This window comes from Triticum urartu, chromosome 1A (assembly GCF_056163025.1).
Source record: "Triticum urartu cultivar PI428250 chromosome 1A, HENAU_Tu73, whole genome shotgun sequence".
Classification (NCBI taxonomy): Eukaryota; Viridiplantae; Streptophyta; class Magnoliopsida; order Poales; family Poaceae; genus Triticum; species Triticum urartu.
The window spans coordinates 375,420,742-375,434,659 of NC_141873.1; positions in this window are offsets into that span (position 1 = coordinate 375,420,742).

The window sequence follows — 13,918 nt, forward strand, 5'->3', positions numbered from 1 at the left end:
TTTTCATAGTCCAACAGTCCGGTCAAAGGATATAATCCGGCTGTCCGGATACCCCCTAATCCAGGACTCCCTCAGGTATGTACAATAATAAGTTTTATATACGTACTAGTTTATCAATAGTTGGCCCACCTTACATCCTCACAAAGTGTCTTGGTGGGTCTCCTGTTGTAGCTGGCTCTACTAACCAAGAGCCCGCTTCTCTTCTCTTTCCTCGAACTAATAAGCACATATATATTATTCTATTCCTTATAGCCAGACTACCCATAGTGGGAGTAACATGGGTAGTAACATCACACATATCTAGATAAAATAGATGATGTGGCAAGCAATAAATGAAGAAATGGAGGAAAGTGGATATGTACTACCTATGTTACTCCCACTGTGGGTATAGACTTACTATAGTATGAGACTACCCACAATGGGAGTAACATAGGTAGTAACATCACACATATCTAGATAAAGTAGATGATGTGGCAGGCAATAAATGAAGAAAGAGAGGAAAGTAGTAACATAGCTAGTTACTAGTAGTATGAGTAACATCACATGTACATATCAAGGCAAGATGTGTCTATAGCCTAATAAATGAAGTATTGCATGTTACCACACACATATATGTTACTCCCCACTATAGAGGTAGTAACATAGACTAGTGTAACACATGGGCATGTTACTAGTCTATGTTACTACCCACTGTGGCTAGTCTGAGTAACATCACACATCTCAAGGCAAGATGAGTCTATAGCCTAATAAATGAAGTGTTGCATGTTACTACACATATGTTACTCCCCACTATAGAGGTAGTAACATAGACTAGTAACATTCTATATTACTACCCATTGTGGCTAGTCTTATATATGTCACTCTATTGTGTACTTACTTGCTCTAATAATGCATAGTATCATAGAGTAGCTAGTATCATATGCAGTACTTTATTTATATTGTCATGCATGACACATAGTAGCATAACATTTATTATGATACGGTTTCATGATATGATACTTAACCCTCTCGTTCTTCATTTAATTAATTCTATGACAACTCATCAGAATTGCCTAGTTGGCATGCATGATACTAGCTATGATACCCCCTTAATATTAGCCTAGAAAAGGTGTAAAGATCATTTGTGCGTCACTTTGTGAGTTTTCATCCGCTTGCTCGAGAAGCGGGGAGAAGTTTCAAACATTTCGGCCGCGAGGTGCGGCCACTGGCGTAGGCCTAGTTGGTATTTTAATTACAGAAAATTCAGATGGAGTTCGGACATCATCAAAATCGATGTGTGCCTGTGGCGTGCTCTCATGACCCCGTGGAAAAAAATTGGTAAAGTTTGGCACAAGTTTTGATGACCGATCCTTCCAAACCGGAGCATCTCACATGAAGGATCATGGTTTTCCAAAACGATACGTGTCAATTCAAACTCCTGTGGCCGGTGACTTCATCGTTTGGCCTCATAAAAATTTCCACGGTACGCAATCACCATTATACCACGGGTTTGATTTTCTGGCGCATTTCAGGTATCGTTAGCTATATTTAAGACATTTTTTGATATTAACATGCATTTTGTGCATAAAAATAAAATTACAACCGGAACTGCATGTGCTGTCGAAAGGGATGAGGATCGTCGTTCGATCTGGGAGCATCCAACGGTGCAGACGTACGATCCGTGGGGTTTGGGTTCTGGCCAATCAGAAAGCATGACTCAGATCATGGGCGGGGTGGTGGCGGGGTTTGGTCGGCACACGACTTTCATCAACGAACCGTGTGCTATTCGCAAACCAGATTGCATATTTTTGTTCACATATACCGCAGTGAGATCGATTGAGTGTGCTACCTCTATGATATAATAATAATAATAATAATAACAAAAAACAGTTCATATTCATTGCCTGAGCTGACAGCATATCAAGGTCAACATATTAACGGTTCTTACATCAACAGAAAACCGGGCATAACTCACAAATTCAGTACACGCAGCAGTTCTAAATTGAACGAAATAAGTTGCAGGGTAGGCATAAAGACTAGTCTTACAGCTTAATTCCCATGTACATGGGGGAACTAGGATCATTAAGTTGACCCCGAATGAACTTGGGTTTTTGATGATTTTAAACTTCTTCTCTGTTGCACTGGTGCGTGATCCCTTGGCTGGCAACTCATCAAATTCATCGTACTCGTCCTAATCGGCCACATCGTTGACACTCAGTACCCTTCTCTTCCCATGCATCGCTAAATGGTCGTTCTTATGCAAGGGGTCTTCCACAAAGAAAATTTGGGTAGCATCGCTGGCAAGAATGAATGGATCCGCGTGATATGCCAACGTTGTCCTGTTAACACAGGTCTTCCTGTACTCATCAATCCTTACCTGACCAAGAGGGATCCATCCGCACCTGAATAATGCCGCCTTAACTTTCACATAGTCAAGCTCCCAAATCTCTTTGATGGTTCCATAGTATACCCTTTTATCAGCTTCATTTACAGTCATGCATTCTATTCGAACAGAGCTGTTCTGATACGAGGTCTTCTTATCACGTTCCTCAGTGTAGAATGTGTATCCATTTATGTCATATGCTTGGTACGTCAGCCGTAGGTGATGGCTTTTGTGCCAACCACGTAGCAATGTCATCGCTGGATCCTTGTGCCAAACAATTCTTCTGCCATTCGGCGTAGTTCTTAGTGTGCTCCTTCATCTCCACCTCTGATGAAGGCACCATTGGTAAGAATCTTCGGCGTATCTCTGCCAAGTGTTCTTCGGCATAAGCGATGAGAACTGGGCTGTTAAACAGTGCCGTCAAATGGGCTTTCTTTGCCAATTCTCCGGGTGCAGCCATTTGCGTGCCAGCAAGGACTGGCTTACCTTTCAACCTTCCCTCGTGGCGAGAGAGGGGTAAACCTATAGGTCTTTGTTTCATGTATTCGGTGCAAAACTCAACCACCTCCTCTGCGGTATAACCTTGTAGGATGCTTGCCTCTGGATGGTTTCGGTTCTGACAAAAGCGCTTCAGGATTCCCATGAACCGCTCGAAGGGATACATGTTGCGAACAAACACGAGACCACAATACTTTATCTCGTCGACAAGGTGCACAATGAGATGGACCATGATATCAAAGAATGATGGTGGGAAAAACATCTCTAGGTTGGACAATATTCTTGCAATATCATCTTGCATATGATCCAACTCTTCAGGATCTACAACTTTCTGCCATAGTTGGTTGAAGAAATCACAGAGGTCAATGAGTGTGTTTCTTATATCTTTGTCCATCAGATTCCTAATGGCCACCGGGAGGATTTGTGTCAACATTATGTGGCAATCATGGACTTCATGTGTCCCAACTTCATTTTACCTGAGCTCACATCCACGAGACTTCTGATGTTTGCGGAGTAGGAAGAGGGTGTCTTAACTAACAACAAATAGGTGAAGAACCGTGTTGCTTCTTTTGTACTGAAATTGTAACTCTGGCGAACTTCGATGAATTTGTCATCATCTTCTGCTTCACTCTTGCGTTGTGATTGATCAGCAAGCATATCGAGCCATGGACCGTCACCATTCTTTCTTTTACCTTTAATTTTGAGCAGAGTACCAAGGATGCTTTCACATACGTTCTTCTCTATGTGCATGACATCGATGCAGCGACGTACACGTAGAATCTCCCAATAAGGTAATTTCCAGAACACTGATTTCTTCTTAAACACTTGATCCTTGGGTGTTAGTTTCACCGTCAAAGGGTGGTTCTTGCCAAGCACAACATTAATTTTTTAGCCATGTTGTGGACCACCACCCCTTCATAGGGTCTTGGGGCTGCAGCTGCCTCTGACGTACCATCAAATTCAGCTTTCATCTTTCGGTATGGGTGATTTTTCCGTAAGAACCTACGATGACACAAATACACTATATTGTGCGAGTTGGGAAGTCTTCTGCTAGCTGTCCTATCCATGCATGTGACACACCATACTTCTCCCCTTGTTTTCTGCCTCGATGTGTTGCCTAATGCCGGCATATCTTGAATGGTGTGCACCAGCATGGCATGTAGATCGAAAATCTCCTTTCTGTAAGCATCATAACATTTTACAGCAGGCGCATCTATCCACACTGTTAGCAGTTCTTCTACCAGTAGCTGAAAGTAAATGTCGATGTCATTTCCAGGTTGCTTCGGGCCTTGGATAATCATTGACATCATAATGTATTTTTTCTTCATACACAACCAAGGAGCTAGGTTATATATGCACAGAAGCACCGGCCATGTGCTGTGATTGGTGCTCATATCGCCAAAAGGATTCATCTAGTCAGTACACTCCCCGAGCCTTATACTTCTAGGATCCTTGGCAAAATTTTCAAACTTTTTGTGGATTAATTCCCACTGAGCCCCATCTTTCGGGTGCCTCATATACCTATCTGCAATTCGCTCATCATGATGCCACCGCAACCTCTTTGCCTCTCTAGGGTTTGCAAACAAGCGCCTCAACCTTGGAATTAAAGGCAAGTACCAAACAACCTTGAATCGGACTCCTGTCTTGATCTCGTTGTCCAATTTGTACTTGTCCTTTGCTCTCTTGCGCTTGTATCGTGCATGCTTGCATGTGGGACATGCACGAAAATCTTTGTACTCACCACGGTATAATATACAATCATTCACACAAGCTTGTATCTTCTGTACTTCAAGTTCCAATGGGCAAACAATTTTCTTCACTTCATTCGTGCTTCTGGGGAGCACATTATCGTCTAGAAGAATTTCTTTCAAAAGACCTAACATCTCTGTGAAGCCCTTGTTTGATAGACCGTTTGTTGCTTTAAATCTGAGAAGCGCCAGGGTGGCACTCAACCTAGAATATTTCTTTTTGCAACCTGGATACAATTCTTTCTTGGAGTCTGCATCAATGGTTAGCAGATCCTTGTACCAATCATATGCTTATCTGGGCCCTCGAAATCTGCAATCATAGCAGCAAAATCTGGCATATCAAGATCGTCGTCATCTACGTCGATGTCTTGGTTTTCCAATGGGCGTTTTGGCTTTCCGGTGTTCCATTGGTAGCTTGGCGCCTCTGCCCCGATGTTAGATTCAACATCCATGTGAGACTGATCGGGGTTTGGCATCTCGCTGCCCTGGGTATCTTCATCCATGACCTCCTCTTCACCGTGTCTGGTCCAACGTGTATATCCATCCATGAGTCCCCTAGAGACTAAGTGCATCTGGACATCTGCAACTTCATGTGACTCTGTATTAGCACAATCAGTACATGGACACATGATGTAATCAGCATCACCAATTCTCCTCTTTATACTTTCAGCCAAATTCATGAACTCTGTCACGCCACTGATAAAATCTGCTGTTTTTCGATTCTTCATCCATCGAGATCGTTCCATCTGCAGCACATGGATGGTTATTAAAAACAAAACAACAACATTAATACATGGATTAACTGTTGTCCAAAGATGCGTGCATAAATCACAAGGTCTTGTTTTAATAATTACCGAGGGCGCTCCATGTTGTTATCCAGACGTGCTATGACAAAAAAATAATGGCCAGTCAATATACACGCAGAGTACTAGTACAACACTGTTGGGGAACGTAGCAGAAATTCAAAATTTTCTACGCATCACCAAGATCAATCTATGGAGTAATCTAGCAACAAGGGAAGGAGAGTGCATCTACATACCCTTATAGATCGCCAAGCGGAAGCGTTCAAGTGAACGGGGTTGATGGAGTCGTACTCGTCGTGATCCAAATCACCAATGATCCTAGTGCCGAACGGACGGCACCTCCGTGTTCAACACACGTACAGCCCGGTGACGTCTCCTACGCCTTGATCCAGCAAGGGGAGAAGGAGAGGTTGGGGAAGACTCCATCCAGCAGCAGCACGATAGCATGGTGGTGGTGAAGGAGCGCGGGACTCCAGCAGGGCTTCGCCAAGCACTACGAGAGACGAGGAGGTAGAGAGGTAGGGCTGCGCCAAGAGGGAGAGGATCTCATGTGTGTTGCAGCCCCCAATACCTCAAGTATATATAGGGGAAGGGGAGGGGTTGCGCCCCCACCTAGGGTTCCCTCCCTAGGGGTGGCGGCAGCCCCCAGATCCCATCTGTGTGGTGGCCACAAGGGGGAGAGGGGGAGGCGCACCTCGGGTGGGCCTTAGGGCCCATCTGCCCTAGGGTTTGCCCCCTTCCCCTCTTGGAGGCGCCTTGGGCCTTGGTGGGAGGCGCCCCAGCCCACCTAGGGGCTGGTCCCTTCCCACTATTGGCCCATGTAGGCCTTCGGGGCTGGTGGCCCCACCTGGTGGACCCCCGGACCCCTCCGGTGGTCCCGGTACACTACCGGTGATGCCCGGAACACTTCCGGTGGCCAAAACCATACTTCCTATATATCAATCTTTACCTACGGACCATTCCGGAACTCCTCGTGACGTCCGGGATCTCATCCGGGACTCCGAACAACATTCGGTAACCGCGTACATACTTTCCCTATAACCCTAGCGTCATCGAACCTTAAGTGTGTAGACCCTACGGGTTCGGGAACCATGCAGACATGACCGAGATAACTCTCCGGTCAATAACCAACAGCGGGATCTGGATACCCATGTTGGCTCCCACATGTTCCACGATGATCTCATCGGATGAACCACGATGTCGAGGATTCGATCAATCCCGTATACAATTCCCTTTGTCTAGCGGTATTGTACTTGCCCTAGATTCGATCGTCGGTATCCCGATACCTTGTTCAATCTCGTTACCGGCAAGTCTCTTTACTCGTTCCGTAACACATCATCCCGTGATCAACTCCTTCATCACATTGTGCACATTATGATGATGTCCTACCGAGTGGGCCCAGAGATACCTCTCCATCACACGGAGTGACAAATCCCAGTCTCAATTCGTGCCAACCCAACAGACACTTTCGGAGATACCTGTAGTGCACCTTTATAGCCACCCAGTTACGTTGTGACGTTTGGCACACCCAAAGTATTCCTACGGTATCCGGGAGTTGCACAATCTCATGGTCTAAGGAAATGATACTTGACATTAGAAAAGCTTTAGCATGCGAACTACACGATCTTGTGCTATGCTTAGGATTGGGTCTTGTCCATCACATCATTCTTCTAATGATGTGATCCCGTTATCAATGACATCCAATGTCCATGGTCAGGAAACCGTAACCATCTATTGATCAACGAGCTAGTCAACTAGAGGCTTACTAGGGACATGGTGTTGTCTATGTATCCACACATGTATCTGAGTTTCCTATCAATACAATTCTAGCATGGATAATAAACGATTATCATGAACAAGGAAATATAATAATAACTAATTTATTATTGCCTCTAGGGCATATTTCCAACAGTCTCCCACTTGCACTAGAGTCAATAATCCAGTTCACATCGATATGTGATTAACACTCAAGGTCACATCCCCATGTGAATAACACCCAAAGAGTTCTGGGTTTGATCATGTTATGCTTGTGAGAGAGGTTATAGTCAACGGGTCTGAACCTTTCAGATCCGTGTGTGCTTTACAAATCTCTATGTCATCTCCTAGATGCAGCTACCATGTTCTATTTGGAGCTATTCCAAATAACTGTTCTACTATACGAATCCAGTTTACTACTCAGAATAATCTGGATTAGTGTCAAAGTTTGCATCGGCGTAACCCTTTACGACGAACTCTTTTACCACCTCCATAATCGAGAAAATTCCTAAGTCCACTAGTTACTAAGGATAACTTTGACCGCTGTCCTGTGATCCATTCTTGGATCACTCTTGTACCCCTTGACTGACTCATGGCAAGGCACACTTCAGGTGCGGTACACAGCATAGCATACTATAGAGCCTACGTCTAAAGCATAGGGGACGACCTTCGTCCTTTATCTCTATTCTGCCGCGGTCAGGTTTCGAGTCTTACTCAATGTTCACACCTTATAACACAGCCAAGAACTCCTTCTTTGCCGATCCATTTTGAACTCCTTCAAAATCTTGTCACGGTATGTATTCATTTGAAAGTACTATTAAGCGTTTTGATCTATCCTTATAGATCTTAATGCTCAATACTCAAGTAGCCTAATCCAGGTTTTCAATTGAAAAACACTTTTCAAATAACTCTGCATGCTTTCCAGAAATTCTACATCATTTCCGATCAACAATATGTTAACAACATATACTCATCGGAAATTCTATAGTGCTCCCACTCACTTCTTTGGAAATACAAGTTTCTCATAAACTTTGTATAAACCCAAAATTTTTGATCATCATCAAAGCGTATATTCCAACTCCGAGATGCTTACTCCAGTCCTTAGAAGGATTGCTAGAGCTTTGCATACTTGTTAGCATCTTTCAGGATTGTTAAAACCTTCTGGTTGTATCACATACAACCTTTCCTCAAAAAAATCGGGAGGAAACAATGTTTTTGACATCCTATCTGCAAGATTTCATAAATAATGCAGTGACTGCTAATATAATTCCAACGGACTCTTAGCATCGCTACGAGTGAGAAAGTCTCACCGTAGTCAACTCCTTGAACTTGTCAGGAAACATCTTAATGACAAGTCGAGCTTTCTTAATGGTGACATTTACCATCATTGTTCGTCTTCCTTTTAAAATCCATCTGTACTCAACAGCCTTACGACCATCGAGCCGTTCTGCCAAAGTCTACACTTTGTTTTCATACATGGATCCTCTCTCGGATTTTATGGCCTCGAGCCATTTATCGAAATCCGGGCCCACCATCGCTTCTCCATAGCTCATAGGTTCATTGTTGTCTAGCAACAAGACTTCCAAGACAGGATTATGTACCACTCTGAAGTAGTACGCATCCTTGTCATCCCATGAGGTTTGGTAGTGACTTGATCTAAAGTTTCATGATCACTATCATAAGCTTCCACTTCAATTGGTGTAGGTGCCACAGGAACAACTCCCTGTGCCCTGCCACACACTAGTTGAAGAGACGGTTCAATAACCTCATCAAGTCTCCACCATCCTCCCACTCAATTCTTTCAAGAGAAACTTTTCCTCGAGAAAGGACCCGATTCTAGAAACAATCCCTTATTGCTTTCGGATCTGAGACAGGAGGTATACCCAACTGTTTTGGGTGTCCTATGAAGATGCATTTATCCGCTTTGGGTTCAAGCTTATCAGCCTGAAACTTTTTCACATAAGCGTCGCAGCCCCAAACTTTTAAGAAATGACAGCTTAGGTTTCTCTAAACCATAGTTCATACGGTGTCATCTCATCGGAATTACGTGGTGCCCTATTTAAAGTGAATGTGGTTGTCTCTAATGCCTAACCCATAAACTATCGTGGTAATTCGATAAGAGACATCATGGTATGCATCATATCCAATAGGGTGCAGTTATGATGTTCGGACACACCATCACACTATGGTGTTCCAGGCTGTATTAGTTGTGAAACAATTTCCACAATGTCTTGATTCTGTGCCAAACTCGTAATTCAGATATTCATCTCTATGATCATATCATAGATCTTTTATCCTCTTGTCACGACGATCTTTCAACTTCACCCTGAAATTACTTGAACCTTTCAATAATTCAGACTCGTGATTCATCAAGTAAATATACTCAACATCTACTCAAATCATCTGTGAAGTAAGAACATAACGATATCCACTACACGCCTCAGCACTCACTGGACTACACACATCAAAATGTATTACTTCCAACAAGTTGCTTTCTAGTTCCATTTTACTAAAAACGAGGCTTTCGGTCATCTTGCCCATGTGGTATGATTTGCATGTCTCAAGTGATTCAAAATCAAGTGAGTCCAAACGGTCCATTTGCATGGAGTTTCTTCATGCATATATACCAATAGACATGGTTCGCATGTCTCAAACTTTTCAAAATGAGTGAGCCCAAAGATCCATCAACATGGAGCTTCTTCATGCGTTTTATACCGATATGACTTACGTGGCAGTGCCACAAGTAGGTGGTACTATCATTACTATCTTATATCTTTTGGCATGAACATGTGTATCACTACGATCGAGATTCAATAAACCATTCATTTTAGGTGCAAGACCATTGAAGGTATTATTCAAATAAATAGAGTAACCATTATTCTCCTTAAATGAATAACCGTATTGCAATAGACATAATCCAATCATGTCTATGCTCAACGCAAACACCAATCTCAATGGTAGAGGGAGCGTGCGATGCTTGATCACATCAAGCTTGGAAAAACTTCCAACACATATTGCCAGCTCACCTTTAGCTAGTCTCCGTTTACTCCGCAGCCTTTTATTTCGAGTTTACTAACATTTAGCAACCGAACCGGTATCTAATACCATGGTGCTACTAGGAGTACTAGTAAAGTACACATTAACACAATGTATATCCAATATACTTCTATCGACCTTGCCAGCCTTCTCATCTACCAAGTATCTAGGGTAATTCTGCTCCAGTGGTTGTTCCCCTTATTACAGAAGCACTTAGTCTCGGGTTTGGGTTCAACCTTGGGTTTCTTCACTAGACCAGCAGCTGATTTGCCGTTTCATGAAGTATCCCTTTTTGCCCTTGCCCTTCTTGAAACTAGTGGTTTCACCAACCATCAACAATTGATGCTCCTTCTTGATTTCTACTTTTGTGGTGTCAAACATCACGAATATCTCAAGGATCATCATTTATGTCCCTGATATATTATAGTTCATCACGAAGCTCTAGCAGCTTGGTGGTAATGACTTCGGAGAAACATCACAATCTCATCTGGAAGATCAACTCCCACTCGATTCAAATGATTTTTGTACTCAGACAATCTGAGCACAAGCTCAATAATTGAGCTTTTCTCCCTTAGTTTGCGGGCTAAGAAAATCGTCGGAGGTCTTATACCTCTTGACGTGGGCATGAGCCTAAAATCCCAATTTCAGTCCTTGGAACATCTCATATGTTCTGCGATGTTTCAAAAACGTCTTTGGTGCCTCAATTCTAAACCATTTAGCATTACGCACTGAACTATCATGTAGTCATCAAAACGTGTATGTCAGATGTTCGCAACATCCACAGACGATGTTCGAGGTTTAGCACACTGAGCGGTGCATTAAGGACATAAGCCTTCTACTGTCTGCATAATTGCTACTATCAACTTTCAACTAATTTTTCTCTAGGAACATATCTAAACAGTAGAACCGAAGCGCGAGCTACGACATAATTTGCGAAGACCTTTTGACTATGTTCAGGATAATTAAGTTCATCTTATGAACTCCCACTCAGATATACATCCCTCTAGTCATCTAAGTGATTACATGATCCGAGTCAACTAAGCCGTGTCCGATCATCACGTGAGACGGACTAGTCATCATCGGTGAACATCTTCATGTTGATCATACCTACCATACGACTCATGCTCGACCTTTCGGTCTCTTGTGTTCCGAGGCCATGTCTGTACATGCTAGGCTCGTCAAGTTAACCTAAGTGTTTCGCATGTGTTCCGAGGCCATGTCTGTACATGCTAGGATCGTCAACACCCGTTGTATTCGAACATAAGAATCTATCACACCCGATCATCACGTGGTGCTTCGAAACAACGAACTTTCGCAACGATGCACAGTTAGGGAGAACACTTTCTTGAAATTTTAATGAGGGGTCATCTTATTTACTACCGTCATTCTAAGCAAATAAGATGCAAAAACATGATAAACATCACATGCAATCAAATAGTGACATGATATGGCCAATATCATATTGCTCCTTTTGATCTCCATCTTCGGGGCTCCATGATCATCATCGTCACCGGCATGACACCATGATCTCCATCATTGTGTCTCCATGAAGTTGTCTCGACAACTTATTACTTCTACTACTACGGCTGCCGGTTAGCAATAAAGTAAAGTAATTACATGGCGTTGTTCAATGACACGCAGGTCATACAATAAATAAAGACAACTCCTATGGCTCCTGTCGGTTGTCATACTCATCGACATGCAAGTCGTGATTCCTATTACAAGAACATGATCAATCTCATACATCACATATCATTCATCACATTCTTCTTGGCCATATCACATCACATAGCATACCCTGCAAAAACAAGTTAGACGTCCTCTAATTGTTGTTTGCATGTTTTACGTGGCTGCTATGGGTTTCTAGCAAGAACGTTTGTTACCTACGCAAAAACCACAACATGATATGCCAATTGCTATTTACCCTTCATAAGGACCCTTTTCATCAAATCCGATCCGACTAAAGTGGGAGAGATAGACACCCGCTAGCCACCTTATGCAACTGGTGCATGTCAGTCGGTGGAACCAGTCTCACATAAGAGTATGTGTAAAGTCAGTCCGGGCCGCTTCATCCCACGATGCCGCCGAATCAAGATAAGACTAGTAACGGCAAGTAAATTGACAAAATCAACGCCCACAACTGCTTTGTGTTCTACTCGTGCACAGAAACTACACATAGACCTAGCTCTGATACCACTGTTGGGGAACGTAGCAGAAATTCAAAATTTTCTACGCATCACCAAGATCAATCTATGGAGTAATCTAGCAACGAGGGAAGGAGAGTGCATCTACATACCCTTGTAGATCGCTAAGCGGAAGCGTTCAAGTGAACAGGGTTGATGGAGTCGTACTCGTCGTGATCCAAATCACCGATGATCCTAGTGCCGAACGGACGGCACCTCCGTGTTCAACACACGTACAGCCCGGTGACGTCTCCTACGCCTTGATCCAGCAAGGGCAGAAGGAGAGGTTGGGGAAGACTCCATCCAGCAGCAGCACGACGGCATGGTGGTGGTGGAGGAGCGCGGGACTCCAGCAGGGCTTCGCCAAGCACTACGAGAGACGAGGAGGTAGAGAGGTAGGGTTGCGCCAAGAGGGAGAGGATCTCATGTGTGTTGCAGCCCCCAATACCTCAAGTATATATAGGGGAAGGGGAGGGGCTGCGCCCCCACCTAGGGTTCCCTCCCTAGGGGTGGCGGCAGCCCCCAGATCCCATCTTTGTGGCGGCCACAAGGGGGAGAGGGGGAGGCGCACCTGGGGTGGGCCTTAGGGCCCATCTGCCCTAGGGTTTGCCCCCTTCCCCTCTTGGAGGCGCCTTGGGCATTGGTGGGAGGCGCCCCAGCCCACCTAGGGGCTGGTCCCTTCCCACTATTGGCCCATGTAGGCCTCCGGGGCTGGTGGCCCCACCTGGTGGACCCCCGGACCCCTCCGGTGGTCCCGGTACACTACCGGTGATGCCCGGAACACTTCCGGTGGCCAAAACCATACTTCCTATATATCAATCTTTACCTCCGGACCATTCCGGAACTCCTCGTGACGTCCGGGATCTCATCCGGGACTCCGAACAACATTCGGTAACCGCGTACATACTTTCCCTATAACCCTAGCGTCATCGAACCTTAAGTGTGTAGACCCTACGGGTTCGGGAACCATGCAGACATGACCGAGATAACTCTCCGGTCAATAACCAACAGCGGGATCTGGATACCCATGTTGGCTCCCACATGTTCCACGATGATCTCATCGGATGAACCACGATGTCGAGGATTCGATCAATCCCGTATACAATTCCCTTTGTCTAGCGGTATTGTACTTGCCCTAGATTCGATCGTCGGTATCCCGATACCTTGTTCAATCTCGTTACCGGCAAGTCTCTTTACTCGTTCCGTAACACATCATCCCGTGATCAACTCCTTCATCACATTGTGCACATTATGATGATGTCCTACCGAGTGGGCCTAGAGATACCTCTCCGTCACATGGAGTGACAAATCCCAGTCTCGATTCATGCCAACCCAACAGACACTTTCGGAGATACCCGTAGTGCACCTTTATAGCCACCCAGTTACGTTGTGACGTTTGGCACACCCAAAGTATTCCTACGGTATCCAGGAGTTGCACAATCTCATGGTCTAAGGAAATGATACTTGACATTAGAAAAGCTTTAGCATGCGAACTACACGATCTTGTGCTATGCTTAGGATTGGGTCTTGTCC